The following is a 16,999-nucleotide window of genomic DNA, read 5'->3' on the forward strand; positions in this document are numbered from 1 at the left end:
GATATCCGCTATGTGCAACCTCAGTGGAAAATTCCCTGTGTGTGTATCTGTGTATGCTGTGTGTGCTAAAGCAGCATTTTATTTCGAAGTGGGTCAGCGGATTTCCCCAGCTGAACCTTGACCAAAATTTCATTTCAAAAAGAGATTTGTATTCTTTTTCTGCTCCTGTATAGCTATGTGCTATATGTTTTTCCTTAGCATGCAATATTACATTGGTCTGCCCCAAATACCAATACCATTTGCTATTGTCTGAGGACAGTTAAGTTGACAAAGGAAATAAACAATAGTTATGAGCATATTATTTGGGGCCTAAACATTTCTTAGTTAGTCTGGAACCTACTGGATGTTTGCGATTAATAATGTAGTATCCATATGATTGTATGTATATGTATGTGTGTGTGTGTGTGTGTGTGTGTATTTTGAGTTCTACACTTTCTACAAGTACTGAGAAGACAAGAAATATTTTAGCTTTTAATTGTTTTCTACTAGTACCATCTGAATTATATAATGCTAATGATTATGTATAAGCTATAGCAATATTGAAATTAGCACTGGCAATACTATAGATAAATTCAAGCTTTATACCAAGGTGGAAGATCCTTGATTACGTAACAGTCAGTATTGTCCAAGGAACAGAGGGAGGCAAGTCATTGTAATTTTAGCATGTCTGTCACATAACACCTATCTGAAATTTGCGCAACATATCTACTCTCTTAAAGCTTCTTTTCCTCCTCTTCAAAGTGAGGATGATATAATAACCACCTCAAAGCTGCTTGTAGTATTTTAAACTGAAGCACTATTATTAGTTACTGAAGCACTATTATTACAATTTTAAGGGCAGTGAAAAAAGATTTAATGTATTAATCTATATATGAAATTTTATTTCTGCATACTATTTTATTATTTAAAGCTCCCACCCGTTTTTCAACTTATAATTGAATATCATAATATTTTTTAAAATACCATATATTGGTAAAAAGTATAACCAATTTATAAAGGCTCTTAGTCCAAGAAATCTTTACATCTCCATTTTGATTCATCTCATTTATTAAAGTAGTAATGTATTAGGGCTTAAAAACAGATGTTGCCATTTTTATTGGTTTATTTCTTATGGCATATGGTTCTTTCTTTCATACATCTGCTTATAGTTTACCAATTGCTTATTACTATTCTCATCACTGACATTAATGCATTTTTGTTTCACTTGATAGCCTTAAACATGTTTTATTAGATCTATCTATCTACTTATCTATCTAGCTACCCATTCATTCATTTATGTTTTTCCCTAAATACTGTATATATTTGTTAGGCGTGAATGCATTTTTCTATGAAATCACAGTCTAAAGATGAAATAGTTCTTCAACATTATTTTGTGTTTCTTAACCTTAATATACTTAAAAAATTGGGCCAAGCATTTTGTGGAATGTCTCTCAATTTGGATATGTCTGTGGTATCCTTATTCATTCTTTTGATATTTGGCTCTTACATGGCATCTTAAGGGAATACTGAAGCAGGTTGTTTGTAAATTTTACCTATTTTTCAGAGGATCATGGTTAGTACATAATATCCTATATGAGATTATAAAGAGTTTTATAACATAAATTGTTTATCAGAATTATAAATGTTATTTTACCACTTCCTCCCTCCTGCCTTAAAAAAATAATAAGCTGGAAGATAATACTTTCCACAGAAAATGTGAAAACTTGGCTGGAGACTGAATTTCTTATTTAGATATTGCCTTTTATGGAGAAGAGCTTAAAGTCCACTTCCTCTTAACCTCTTAATTATGCCTGTTTTCTAGATCTAATATAGCAAGACAAATAAGAAAAACGTTACTCATAATTTATAGAATTTATTTTGTGGAAAATTTATCTGACATTTTGTTTGTGTGCATGCCCTAACTAATTAAATCCCACACTGTTCAAACTCTATAAAATCTCTGTATATTTCCAGACCTCCCTGAGCCTGGTAAAAATAACAAAGACATTTTTATGTCCATTTGATCATTTAAAATTTTACTGAGATTTATTTAGGTTCATCTTTAAGGATGTTTCTTCCTTTATCCTTTCATTCATAATCAACTTTACCTTCTCATAATATGTATTGCCTAGAACAAGAGAAATATGATCTTATGGGATTGTTTCAGGGAACAAGGATACTGTTTTTACTTCTTACTATCTTGTGAATAAACTTTTCACTACTTTGTGAATGAAGTTAGTTGATGTAACTTTCTATCATATTTAGCATTAAAAAACAGCTTTTCATCATTCAGTCACTCATGTATTAGATAAGTATGTATTGAATGTGTGTTGTGCGCTTGAAAGTGTGTGAGATGCTAGAGATGTAGCGGTGACCTGGACAGACAGAATTTCTTTCCTTAGGGGGGTTATATTCTAAGGAGGTGGCACAGTACACACCCAGATAAATAAGGGAAATATCAGATAACATTGTGCTGCTGGGGAGTGGGGAACCATACTCAGGAGGTGAAGTGGAAGGATCGCTTGAACCTGGGCGACACAGTGAGACCCTGTGTCTAAAAATAAACAAACAACAAAACCAAGGTGATGGGATAGGGATAAAGGGTTCCTGTAGGCTGCTTTAAGCTAATAGTCAGGGAAGGTCTGAAGAGGGGACACTTAAGCTGAGACCTGACTATCCAGAAGGCCCTTCTGGGCCAGTCTGGGGGAAGAGCGTGGCAGACGCTGTGGAACAGCTGGTGCAAGGGCCCTGAGCTGGGAATGAGCTTGATTTATTCTGGGAACTAAAAAAAAGGTGGAGGTGGTTGTAGCAGAGTGAGCCATGTGGAGAGTGGGGTGAGAAGTCAGAGAGGAGGAAGGGCCATATCTGCATTCTAGATGGTTTTATTGCACCAATAGGAAGTGTTAGGATTTCATTAAAAAGCAGAGCCTGTATTTATATGAAAGAGTAATAATTTACTAATCTCAAAGTGTATATAACAACAAAAAATCCACTTTTTACCCATAGTGGGTTGCATGTAGTTAATTTAAAAATTAGTCATTCTGAATGTCTTGGAAATGCATTCTGAGACACTCTGTCTCAAAAATGCACAAAATTTTAGACAGCTACCACTTTTGTATTAATTGTATTCCCTCTTTTACCCTCCTACCCTAGCACCCTTACCCAATTTCTCCATTCACAGCACTGCGCTGGTGGTAATAATCTTCTCATTTCATTTAGTTTTCGCTCATTCCCATTGTTGTGGTCTCAGCAGGAGTGGTAGGGGGAGGGGAGTGAGAAATTAGCTTTCTAATTTCCTTGAAAGTTTCAGGTTTCAGCCTAGGACTCAAATGTTATTTTCCCCACTTTTTTCGAAGTGCTCCTCATTGATCAGACACAGGTTTGTTGCCCTCCTTGCTTCAGATGAGTTGGATTTTCACTCTTAAGCTTTGCCTCTTCATTACTAAGCTTTACATCTTTGCTCATCTAGCAAATTTCAAAACAGAGGTTACCTCTCGCTCTTGCTCTCTTTGCAACTTCTCCCAGGAGAGAGAGCACTGCTAGCGGCAAACAAAGCATTGCAGATTTGGCTCATTAGAACTCCATGCTTTCAAACTTCAATCTGGTTTCTGCTGCTATTTGGCAGTCTTTTTAATTGTCTTTTCTGTACTCTCAGGCCTGCTCCCCATGGGATCTATTTTAGACCTTTTCTCTCTTTCTACATTCCCAGTCCCAGCTGTCCCATCCCTGCCTTGGCATGTCATCTCTCCACCTAGTCTATTAAAAAGAATGTGACACTTCAATTTTTATACATTTCTTTATCTCTATTCTTTTCTCATAGTTAGCTTCTCTTTCTCTTTCCTGGTGTCTGGAGAAAAGTGTCTATTCTTTTCCAAAACTATGTCTTTTATAGCTACAAATGTTTCTTATGCATTGCTTTCCACCACCTATGACTCCAGCTCCAGTTCTTAGCATCCCTGACATCTAAAATCCCATTGACTCCTTTCTGTTTGCTCTGAAATATTTTCAGTTCTTTCATACTGGAAAAAATAAAACCCTGTTATTTATTTGTCCCTTTATGCATTTAAGGTTCTTTCTGAAATTCAGACACACTACATTTTCCCTGCTTTCTCTCTTTTTTCTTTCTCTTTATATTTTTCATTTGTTCCATGTATCCTACATCCCTGCCTCTTCTTACTCCTCCTCTCTCCTGTAAATATTTTTTAGTTTTTCCTTTCTAGTCTAGATATTTCCTTCGTTTTAGTGAATTCACAAAGTGCCCATAAGCCCATCATTTCTTTTATCTCCAACTATGAAACTTCCCCCCAGCTGTGATCTTCTATTTGTTATTTAATTTCTAGGCCATTTTTTCCCACTTGAATGTCAGTATTTTAATTCAGAGTCACCTTGTTCAAATACCAAGTCATCGACATACCCTCAAATTATATCCTCATTCAGAAAATCTGCATCTATTAATGGTAGCTATTTTATCCCAGCCTCCTCTTTTTTATTATATTTAATTAATTTGTTCATCCAGCAAATGCTTATTGAGCAGGTATTGTAGGCTAAACAATTCTAGACTTTAGGAGACACAGTTTGCAAAACAAAATCCCTGTCCTGTATGGATACTTACGTTATGTGGGATACAGACAATAAACAGAATGAAGTGCATCATCTAGAATGTTAGAAAATGATAAGTGCTTTGGGAAAAAAATGCAGCGAGGCAAGAGGGATTGGGAATGTAGGGAGGTCAGGGAAGGCTGAGTAAACAGGTGATAGTTGAGCTGAAACTCAGTATTTTGAGCAAAGCAAACACTAATAACTCAGAGTAGAACTTTCCAGGTAGAAGTATCAGCAATTACAAATGCTCCAAGCGGGGAGGGTACCTGGCTGCTACTCCCTGTTAGTAATAACTCTCAATTCAACTGTTCCTTTTTAAGCCCACATCATGGTACTTCTAAATCGCAGTAGTTGTCTCAGAAATGGATTTAGTACCTGGAGGATCTCTGTTTGCATACAGATAGCACACTACTGCCTGGTAAATTTGTGTACAGCACTACTCTCCTGATATACTTGTGCTCAAAGCCCCTAATGACTGCTCCATCAAAACACACACATTTCTTATTGAGAAAATTAGGCTGCCCTTCCTATGGTACTGCTCATACACTGATGCTCATTCTTGCCTCCCATATTTGTGATCATGTCATTTTTCACTGCCTAGGATAGGATTTCTATCTTTTCTCATATAGCACAAGAGTGACATATTTGTTGAATCTTCCCTGGGCAACTTTAATCCATAGTTTTTATTTAATACCTTATTAAAACACAACTTTTACTATGCAAGTGCTATTAAATGCATTCTTATTATAGAAAAAATGTACAAATATGCAAAATATAAAGACTTTACTCTTAATTTTATCTATTGCACTGTCAACACATTTGTGAGTAACCTTCCAGGGTTTATATTCAGATATATTATACTTCTGCTACATGTGCCATGTTATAACTGGCTTTATTGTTTAATCTATTATTAATCTGTTTCATGTCAAGTTACTGATCTACACCATTAGTTTTAATGACTTTACTGTATGCTAGTTTATATATCTATCTCAATTTTTTATTATTTATCTCCTAGCTTTGGATCTTGAGGCATTTCATTTTTAATAAGTTTAAATACATTTATAGGCCCTAGTTTCAATGTACTTGTCACCAACTTTACCATTTTAGATAAATTCTCTGCAGGTAGAATTTCTGGGTAAAGGCCCACATATATCTGCTGGTTCATAATACATATTTCAGGGTTGCTACCAAGTGCCCATTTCCTCATACCCTTGCTAATAATGGACATAATTATTTTATTTTTTCAATATTTTTTCTCTTTGATTATTAATAATAGTGAGATTGAAATTGTTGTGTCTCTCTATTGGCTATGAATTTTATTTTGCAAATTGTCAGTTAATATCGGTCGTTTGCTTGCAACTCTTCTTATGCATACATTGCTCATATAATTAGCACATTATTAGACAAAATCATATTTCTAATAGTCTGAATACTTTTATCAAAATGTTTTCCTAATGTATATGTGTATAATTATATTATATTTATCTCAAGTGTTTTGCTACATCTCTGAATAAACTATAAACTTCTGATATTGGTTATGGACCTTGTTTATGGCTATTTTATATGCCATAGATCCTGGAAAGTGGTAGACCTAGCAAACACACTTGATCTGTTTGTTTTTATTTTTAACTGATTTTAATAGAGTTGCCTTCCTCTTATAAGCTTACTCTTGTGGAATTTTTTCTTACAGGAAATTAATCAATAAGTGTTTGTTGGTGACCCATGTTATTTTAGGTTCAAGATAGTATAAGATTGATTAAGGAGAAAGTCCGAAGTCCAGAGGGAGAAAGGAACTGAATGAAATCAAGTAGTAGCACTGTGTACTGAAATGAATAAATTAGGCTACAGCAGGGACTTAGAGGAGTGGTCCCTAATGGATTTCTTCCAACGGAGGTCTGAGAAGTCTTTCCTGAGAACATGGTGTGAACTGAAACCTGAAAGTGAAGCAGAAGCTCAACAGGCGAGTACAGGGAGCTAAGCCTTCTGGCCAGAGACAAGTGCAGGCACTTAGGATTCATTTTATTAGGGGCGTCATAAATAATTTGGTATAATGAGAGTGTAGAACAAGTCTAGGGGAACTGACTGGAGATGGGCCTAGAATTAGCCCTGGATAACAGTTTGGACCTAATTCTGCAGGCCATAAAGCTCTTGAAGGATTTTAAGCAAGAGAATGCTATGATCATATTGGTGTGCTAGAAAGATGCCTCTGGCTCCAGGTGGAGGATGGATTGAGTGTGGCTGAGACTGGAGACAGCCCAGTTATTAAGCTGTTACAATAGGCTTGACCAGAGGTAATTGGGTCCTTCATGAAATTTTCTGGCTCAGACAACCTGGGACTGTTTAAAATAACAAAAAAAAAAGCCCTTGGTTTCCAAGATGTTACTTGTGATTAGGGAAAAATGGCCCCAGGATTCTTCCTCCCAGAGTTCTGTAGGCTACTTAAAAAGCCAAGACACCTAGATAAATAAAAATGATAAATTGAGAATGATAAATAAAACAGCACTATCAAGCCATTGACTCTTTTCCTTATTAGTGAAAAACAGCTAGGAATTTTCTAATGAATATATCATAAAGTAGAAGCTCCATTTGTGAATAATTGAGGTATACCTGTAATTTTCCTCTCTGAATGATTGGACAATATTTAGCTTTATTAATTGTAATTAATCATTACTTTTTAGTGATCTGTCAAAAGACAGTGATCAGCAAACTACCTAGTGTTATGGTAAGTGAGGTAGGACTCTACTGACCATTGGAAATGTTCTTTATCCTTCCTAATTGCAGTTTCTGGGTCATTAACCTGAGAGCGCCACACTCTTGTTATAGCCATAATCTAAGTCAGGGGTGTCGTGTTTACCTCTCTAGTTTCCCTGTTTCTGCCCAGATTGCTGATTCCTTTTAAATTAATTCCTGGTGTTTTAGAAGACTTGCTACCTTATCAGGAAAAACAAATGACACATGTATTTGTATAGATTGGACATCTCGAATTAGGCTCCTCCTGGTAATTTCCATTGTTATTAATTTGTTATTCATTGCTTCTTAATTGTGAATTTATTTCTCTTTAAGACATATAAGTAATTCATAGGTCAAAACTCAAACTTTTTGGGACCACAGATTCCTTTTCAATCTAAAGCAACTTTTTATGAGGAGTTCCTAAATAAAATCCTACTTTCTTATTTTATTTTGATAGGTAATTGTAGAAATTTTCTGCAGACTTAAAAAAAAATACTTAAATATTGAAGCATAAAGTAAGGTGACAACTGTCTTAGTTTGCCTGAGGCTGAAAGGTTTTCCAGAACATGTGAAACTCAGTGCTAAAACCAAGAAAGTCCGGTGCAAACTGTGATGGCCACCTTACTCAGCAGTCTGAGAATGTTAATTCAGCCTTCCTAACTGCCTGCCTCAATTTAATTGGGCAGTTTACTCTATTGATAGTGAAATATCTTTTTGCACTTAGGATTGGTGTATTCCACCATTTCCTGACTTTACTTTTGTCAAGGCTGAAATCACAAAAATACATGGAAAGGATATTTGCACATATGTTATTTTCTGTATGGTTTTCATTGCAGTGTTTTATAGAAAATTTCATTAATACAGCCTTTAACATCTTAGGGTGGACATTTTTCATTTGCTATGTGGGAGATTGGTATGTGTGAATTACCATACTAATGTGAAGTGGGTTGAAATAGGGCTGACACTACATTTGTCATGATCAGGACTTATATGGATAAAGGAAGTCAGCACGCCTTATGGATAATCTAGTTAATTTTTAAATGTAAGCACAGGAAAATTGTAGTTGGGGGACAAGCAGTTTTGGTTAAGATGTGTCATCGTGCAGTGACAAGGAACTGCACAATTTACAGTAATTCATTTCCAGAGTTTTTCAAGATGAGGTCTTGGGACTCCCTGTATCGTAATCTCATGGGATTCTTATTAAAATGCTGACTTGCGGGCCCTCACCTAGATTTTACAGTGTTAAAATGTCTGAGGTTTGTGGTCCAGGAAATGTGCATTTTTAAAAAAACACACAGATGATTCTTAGTAAGAGCACTAAAGTGTAGGACTCCTCCATCTAGCAACTAGGAAAGCCACTAGGATTTATTGAATTAACTACTCAACTGCAATAGCTTGACTTAACCTAAACCATTGACATGTGGTAAAACTCGAAGAGAACATAGCCCTTTAAATTTCTGAAGTCTTTGGAGGTGAATCTTTGTTGTTAATTCAGACTGTGCCGATCAATGTAGCCAAATGAAAATTAATGTGGGTAGAAAACAGTGAAAATCAAGAGTATGAATTAAAATGCATGACTATTCATTATCATAACCAAGAACAAGATGTGATATTTATTGTGGAACATTGTGTGAAGATGTAATATAAATGCCATACAAGGATGTTAGTGCCACTCACTGATGGAGAGAATTCTGATCCTTGAAACTGCTACACATTCATGAAACCAGAACACCATGTGCGATTATTTACTGTTTCATGGGAGAGAATATCATTATGCTTACAGCAAAGTTCAAAATGACAATTTTCATAGTTTTACACGGAGGCTAACCCTGGCTGTTAGTCATTAAAACTAAACTATTTGAGGGCTTCCTTTTCTGGGGAAAAATTTCCAGAATTAACAATGATTAAATATAAATAGGCTTTTAAGAGGTAATGATAATGAGTTGATAAGGTCTGAGGTCCAGATAGAGTGAGTCTCTCTTGACAAATAAACATTCTAGGCCTACTGTGACATTGCCTCAATTTGATTCATTTTAACTTTGTTATTTCTATGCCGCAGGCTCTGTCTGAGAAAGAGCTGAGATTATTTGACCTACTCGATTCATAGCAGTGACCTTAGCACTCAAATTCCAGTGGAAAACCATAGCTGCTCTTGTTATTATTATTGTTGAAAATACATGTTCAATTAGATAAAATAATATGATGTTATTTTATAAACTGGAACATCCTAATATTTATTAATGGTGGAAGCAGAGTGCCATCAGAATATTGAGAAAATATCCTCTTGGGACAGGCTAGGGAGGGAAGGAAGGAAGACCATCAATCCTTTGTTGTCCAGGGGTGACTTACCCTTGGAGCATATTATTAACTGTGGTGATTACATATGGGGTGTATTTGTTTAGCCTTTTATGTCAAAAATATACTCATAAGCCTAAGAGTAGCTCTAGTTCCGATCCATTCCTGCTGCCCACCTCAGAGAATAGCTATGTCTAGACCATTTTAGAGGGATGATTAGATCTTAAAGCCTTTTGAAGAAAGAACATCTTAGTCTCCCTTAAATTACTGTCAAGCAAATTTTCCATATGACTCTAAATTAATTTTTAATATAATTTAAGCCCTTAATTTTATTTTACTCTATTTCCATTTCAGATTCCTTGTCATTTAAGTTGGAAAATGTCCTGTTCATATTTCAGAGCCATCTTATTCACACGTAGTACCAACTCTGTGCTATACCTTACCATTTAGATACAGGTAAAATCTGGTTCCTTGGAAACAAAATTTTCTCCCAAACACACATGAATATGAGAGGATAAGTGTAGGAAGGGATGAGTGCATAGTGCTTTAATGACTAGAGAAGGTTTGGACCTTATGAACTGAACGTACGTGTATGTGTATGAGCTTTCAGCACTATTTTAGTACTTTTTCTTCACTAAGGGTTTACTTTCTGACTCATGCTCCTGATTCAGCAGTTCCCCAGAAATGGCTTCAATCCTTCTGTATTTGGCAGCACTACTTAGAGAATGTAGAGGGAAAATGATGTAGCCTCTTTGTGTGTGTGTGTATTTATTCAGATTAGCATTATCGGCTCTAAAAATGTTTTAGCATGTGTTATCTAGATTTTTTTTTCTATTTTTGCTTTGCTATACATTTTTCCCAGTGGCCTTTTAAAAAATATGCTTCATTACCCTCCATTTTAATTTTTCTGCATTCTGTGCAAAGCTTTGTTAAACTCATGTGATTTATTCTATTCATTCAGTTAAGATTTTTAATGTCTTATAGCCTGTAGATTGTAGAACAGTAGTCCTTTACAATAATCATTTATGCAAAAGGTCAGGTCTTTTAAATGTTTAAAGCAAGTTTTCTAAACTTGAGGGTAGGCTTTGGTCTTGAACTTTCTATGTCCCATGCTGTGAGGCACACTGATCTATTGGTTTTAATTCAGTTTTAATTAATTGCATATTGTTGGAATTCAGTCTAACAAGCTGAATTTGTCTTGTCTGCTAAATATATCTAAAATGTTACTAAATGAAGAGATGTAACAGAGAGTTCTCCTAGGTTCCAAGTCCTACTAGACCAGTAGTACATTTAAAATATTGTTTCTTATTTGAATTGATCATTTAATCATACCTGCTTGATATGTCTTCTCTGGCTTGGATATGCTTCGTAAAATCTAACATGACATGTTCAGCTTTGGAAAGTATATTTCTTTATTTTTTTATAGTGGAAGCCAAAATATTATTGGAACCAGAAAACGATGAGAGTTGGAAAAAAGGCACATTTATGATTTTTTAAATCTTAGCTGTCATCAAGTTAAATAGTAGAATTGGAATGATAAAATTTTTATAAAGATAAAATGCATATTAATGATAATCTAGTTAAAACTCTCCATTTTACAGAAATGGAAACTATGATTATTGAGATGAAACAACTTGTCTGTCTTCTCAGAGTCCATTGGTGGAATGATCTGGAATATGTTTTCGTGCTTTGATTCTTATTCCAGCGTTCTTCCCATTACCAATAATGTTTCAGTTATTTAAATGCATGTCTTGCGTGCCCACTTTAAAATAATTTATAATGACATAAAGACTATATTTTGTTAATATTTGTCAATAATCTTTTCTATTTCTAGGGTCTAAGTTTCAGATCAGATCCGATAGTTACCTAGCTAACTAGAGAGGACGGCAAGTCAATAGATTTTTGTTTATAGGTAGGCCTTCTCTTGAACAAAATTGCAAAGAATTTTTTTTTTGCAGCAAATACACTAAAAATTGTAGCTATTATGACAGCCATATTGTCTGTAACTGTGCATAAACAAACTACGTATCAAGCACTGTGCCAGACACTGAGTACACAATGTTGAATAAGAAAGTCCAGGGGTCTCAGCCAGTGTAATTCATAATCCAGTGAGAGACAAAAACATGTACACAGGCAGTGATGAGTAGTGTAAATTGGGAAATGTACCATGCTACTAGGGGATGGATGAGATCACAACTTAGGCTGAGGAAGAATGAGTGAGATTTGGCAAAGAAGGGGAAAAAGAAGATTATCAGAAGAGTGAAGAAAGTTCGGAGACCTCAAGTGTAAGAGAAGAGAAAAACTTGCTGTTCAAATTACTGAATGATATTCATATGGTTAGAGGTAGAGTGTGTGTGAGCTAAGTGTGTTTCAGGAGATGTTAGTGGAAGAGTAAAGGCTGGAAAACATAGCACTTCTAAGTCACGTATGGGCACTTAATTGTAAACAGCAATGGGGGAGCCACAGATGGTTTTTAAGCAGGAAAATGACATAATCACAATTGCGCTTTAGAAAAAAACCACACTGGCTGACCTTGGAGACAGTGTAAAATAGGACAAAACTGGAGGTGGGTAGAACAATTGGGGTACTACGGCAGAAATTGAGTTGAGAGATGATCATTTATTCATTTATTGCTAGAGGAAGTTTCAAGAAGCATCCATTTTTGGCTGGGGTATAGGGGAAGACTTGAAAACTCAAAGTATGTAACATTTAACTTTTCCCTTGATAAAGTTTCATGCTTGAAGATGGAGAGGAAGACATTTAAGATGGTAAAACAGTGCAGGTTTTAGGGTATGAAAATGCAGGACATGGGCTGAGCGTGGTGACTCATGCCTGTCCTCGCAGCACTGTGGGAGGCTGAGGCAGTTCGATTACTTGAGCCCAGGAATTCAAGACCAACCTGGGCAATAGAAGAAGACCCTTTATCTGCAAAAATTACAAAAATAATAGCTGGGTGTGGTGGCACGTGCCTGTGATCCCAGCTACAGAGGCGACTGAGATGAGAGCATTGCATGAGTCTGGGAAGTCAAGGCTGCAGTGAGCTGTGATGGTGCCACTGCACTCCATCCTGGGCAACAGAATGAGATACTGTCTCAAAAATAAAAAGATAAAATAAAAGCAGGAAATATATAATGGAAGAGTTTCTAAATTCAGGTTTGGACTGCAGGGTGAGATATATGAAGAGGAATAAGATTAAACAGTAAGGTGTAAGCTAGAAATGTATTGGGAGTAGGTTGTGGATAGCTGAGAGAGCCAGACCTTCACTTTATGAGGCAAAAAACAAACAAACAAAAAAAGAAGCTATCACAGATTTTTGAGCAGGAGATCGCTGGGATCACATTTGTATTGAAGGCCTTTGGGTAATAATATGTAAAATAAGTAACAATAGTATACATAAGATTGTCTTTCTCATTTTATTATGTTCTGTGTTCATTTTGTCCCTTTTGTGAGAGGATAAGTGAATGTAGTTTGAATTCATTTAGCTTTGTAAAAAATGCTTTACATTAATGGGATAAGTACATTTAAAAACTAGATTAAATATGCTCAGTATTTCAGTAAAAATAAATTGTCCAAATTATTATTTTTACAAGTAAAAAAATTACAAAAGTTTATTTTTAGGAGAGTATTTAGCTACCTAGAATTAGTTTGTGTTCAAAACATAGTCTTTTAAAAATCCTTCAGAGTGATATGAAAAATAAATTACAATTTATAGCTTAAATTATAATTCCAAATTATAATTAGATTTCTAAAAAGCTTTTTAACAGGAAATCTGTGAAAGCATTTGAATCACCCAATTATACATTTGTATTTCATAATTTAAAATTAAATTCTAGAGAGGACTGTTGAATCATGCACCGTTTGTCTTTCAGAATTCTTTGACAAAGAAAAGAATGACTGTGAAGAAAAAATAAAATATCAGAAACTTGATATGTGTTAAATTAGATTTATGCTTTGTGTGAAGATAAAATGATGAATGTTATAGTTACAGAAATTAGTCTTATGGTGACAATGTCCCATTAATAAACACCAGGAAGATCTGAGATTACACAGTGTTGTTGTGGGTGTGTGTCTGTGTATGCCTTCTGGCTTCTGATGCACACACTTAAGGTTAATCAAGGACCATTAAAATATAATCATGGTTATTATTATTTTATCTATGCTATTATTAGAATAGCTTAGTTCAGTAAGTGCTGACTATAGATAAATTCTGCCCTATTTTTTTTTTTTTTTTTAACAAAATGCATTTAAACTGATTCAGGGAGAGAAAGGTATAGATAAGTGCACTTCTCCTACAGCTCGAGAATTTTCTTTTGATGTGTCGCCAAGGTCAGCCTAAGTTATTAAACATTTCCTGCCCATGCAGTGAGCGAGCAAAAGTGAGAGTAGAGCATAACCTGTTGAAGAATGCCTTCCCTACACATTTCAAGTCCTGGAACTGTGCCAGCAATTATGTACTATAGGAATGATTTATTGCCTTTTAGCTTTAGCTTTGCCATTCTCCAATGTAATCTCATGTCCAATGGGAAAATGAAGATTTTTTAACTGCCTGAGAGAATAAAACTTACTGGAATGGGTGTAAGTAAACTCTATACTACTATCATACATGTAATGTTTATTTTAATTATTTATAAATAGAAAAATGTTATGTTTTATTATATATGTGTGTATATATACAAGATATATATATACACACATAAATATACATATATATATATACGCACACCTTTGAGGCAGACCTGAGACATGAAGAAATACTTTACTCTGAAGAGATTTTAATGACTCACCTGGGCTTTTAGTGTTTCCCTTGGGAGATTCTTCTGCTCCTTAATGGTACATGTTTCAAAAATAATTTTCTTAGACATTCAAATATCTCCTTCAAGAAATATAACTTTATTGGTATCATATCATCTATAGTCTATTGTTTGTTTGAAAATAATATCTTTCTAATTGTTACTGGTTTTGATCACATTCCAACCTTGTCATTCTCTAGTCAAACAATAGATGGTTATGTTGTTTTTTTTTTCTTCAAACTTCTCTTCTATAGACATGCCCTCTACTACTTTCTATGTTTTATATCTCACCATTCTTCATCAACTACCCAGATGTTTTGGGAAGATATCTTTTCTTTGTAAGTTGGCTTTTTTTTTTTTTGTTCCCGGAAAATAGTAGTAATAATATAGTAGTAATAATAGCTTCTCCACATAACTGTCAGATTTATCCTGAGAAACGTTTTCTAGCTCAGTGTGTCATTTTGTCTTCCATTTTTCATTTCCCCCATCCCCTGCAATTATTTAAAACCATAAACTTTCATTGTTCTACTCCCAGTGTTTCTTTCTTAGAAATACTTGGTAATTTTCCTGTATCAGACTTTATTTTATTAGTTCTTCTAGAAAAAAAAAATTCTAAAATTCATATGAAACCAGAAAAGAGCCCACATAACCAAAGCAAGACTAAGCAAAAAGAACAAATCTGGAGGTGTCACATTACCCAACTTCAAACTATACTTACTATCAGGTTATAGTCGCCAAAACAACCTGGTACTGGTATAAAAACAGGCACATAGACCAATGGAACAGAATAGAGAACCCACAAATAAAGCCAAATACAGCCAATTGATCTTTGACAAAGCAAACAAAAACATAAATTGGGGAAAGGACATTCTATTCAACAAATGGTGCTGGGATAATTGGCAAGCCACATGTAGAAGAATGAAACTTGATCCTCATCTTTCACCTTATATAAAAATCAACTCAGGATGGATCAAGGACTTTAAGACCTAAAACCATAAAAATTCTAGAAGATAACATTAGAAAAAACCTTCTAGACATTGGCTTAGGAAAAGATTTCATGACCACTATCCCAAAAGCAAATGCAACAAAAACAAAGATAAATAGATGGGACTTAAACTAAAAAACTTCTGCACAGCAAAAGAAATAATCAGTGGAGTAAACAGACAAGTCACAGAGTGGGAGAAAATTTTTGCAAACTATGCATATGGCAAAGGACTAATATCCAGAATTTACAAGAAACTTAAACAAGTTTCTTGTTTCAGGAAGAAAAAAAGAAACCATCCCATCAAAAAGTGGTCTGAGGACATGAATAAACAATTCTCAAAAGAAGACATGCAAGTGGTCAACAAACACATTAAAAAATGCTCAACATAACTAATGATTAAGGAAATGCAAATCAAAACCACAAAGCAGTACTACCTTACTCCTGCAAGAATGGCCATAATCAAAAAATCAAAAAAAATAGATGTTGGTGTGGATGTGGTGAAAAAGGAACACTTTTACACTGCTGGTGGGAATGTAAACTAGTACAACCACTATGGAAAACAGTATGGAGATTCCTTAAAGAACTAAAAGTAGATCTACTATTTGATCCAGCAATCTCATTACTGGATATCTACTCAGAGGAAATGAAGTCATTATATGAAAAAGATATTTGCACATGCATGTTTATAGCAGCACAATTCACAGTCACAAAAATATAGAACCAGCCCAAATGACTATCAATCAAAGAGTGGATAAAGAAAATGTATATATATACACCATGGAATACTACTCAGTGAAAAAAAGGAATAAAATAATGGCATTTGCAGCAACCAGGATGGAATTGGAAACCATTATTCTAAGTGATTCAAACTCAGGAATAGAAAACCAAATATCTTATGTTTTTACTCAGTGGGAGCTAAGTTATGAGGACGCAATGGCATAAGAATGATCAGTGGACTTTGGGGACTCAGGGAAAGGGTGGGAGGGGACTGAGGGATAAAAGACTACACATTGGTTACAATGTACACTGCTAAGGTGATGGGTGTTCCAAAATCCCAGAAATCATCACTAAAGAACTTATCCATGTAACCAAGCAGCACTGTTCAAAAACGTATAGAAATAAAAAAAAAATTTAAAACCTCTATTTTACTAGATCTTAACAATACTCTTAATTTCCCATTTTTATCAACTTGTTGTAATCTAGACAGATCTTACAGTGACCTGAAAATTATATTAATTTATGAAAAGAGCATAAATGGCTGGGCACCGCGGCTCACGCCTGTAATCCCAGCACTTTGGAAAGCCAAGGCGGAAGGATCACCTGAGGTCAGGAGTTTGAGGCCAACCTGACCAACATGGAGAAACCCCGTCTCTACAAAAAAAAAAAAAAAAAGAAAGAAAATACAAAATTAACTGGGCGTGGTGGTGCATGCCTGTAATCCCAGCTACTCAGGAGGCTGAGGCAGGAGAATTGCATGAACCCAGGAGGCCGAGGTTTCTGGTGAGCCGAGATCGCGCCATTGCACTCCAACCTGGGCAAGGATAGCAAAACTCCGTCCAAAAAGAGAGAGAGAGAGAAAGAAAGAAAAGAAAGGAAAGAGGGAAGGAAGGAAAGAAGGGAA

The 16,999-nt window shown here is 35.1% G+C and overlaps 1 protein-coding gene across 3 annotated transcripts in view; it reads left to right on the forward strand.

Annotated features, from left to right (window-relative positions):
• The window catches only part of KCNJ3 (potassium inwardly rectifying channel subfamily J member 3), a 160,959-nt gene that overhangs the window by 13,068 nt on the left and 130,892 nt on the right, over window positions 1-16,999 (forward strand). The gene's annotated exons all lie outside the window — the stretch shown is intronic.

This window comes from Macaca fascicularis, chromosome 12, assembly GCF_037993035.2.
Source record: "Macaca fascicularis isolate 582-1 chromosome 12, T2T-MFA8v1.1".
NCBI lineage: Eukaryota > Metazoa > Chordata > Mammalia > Primates > Cercopithecidae > Macaca > Macaca fascicularis.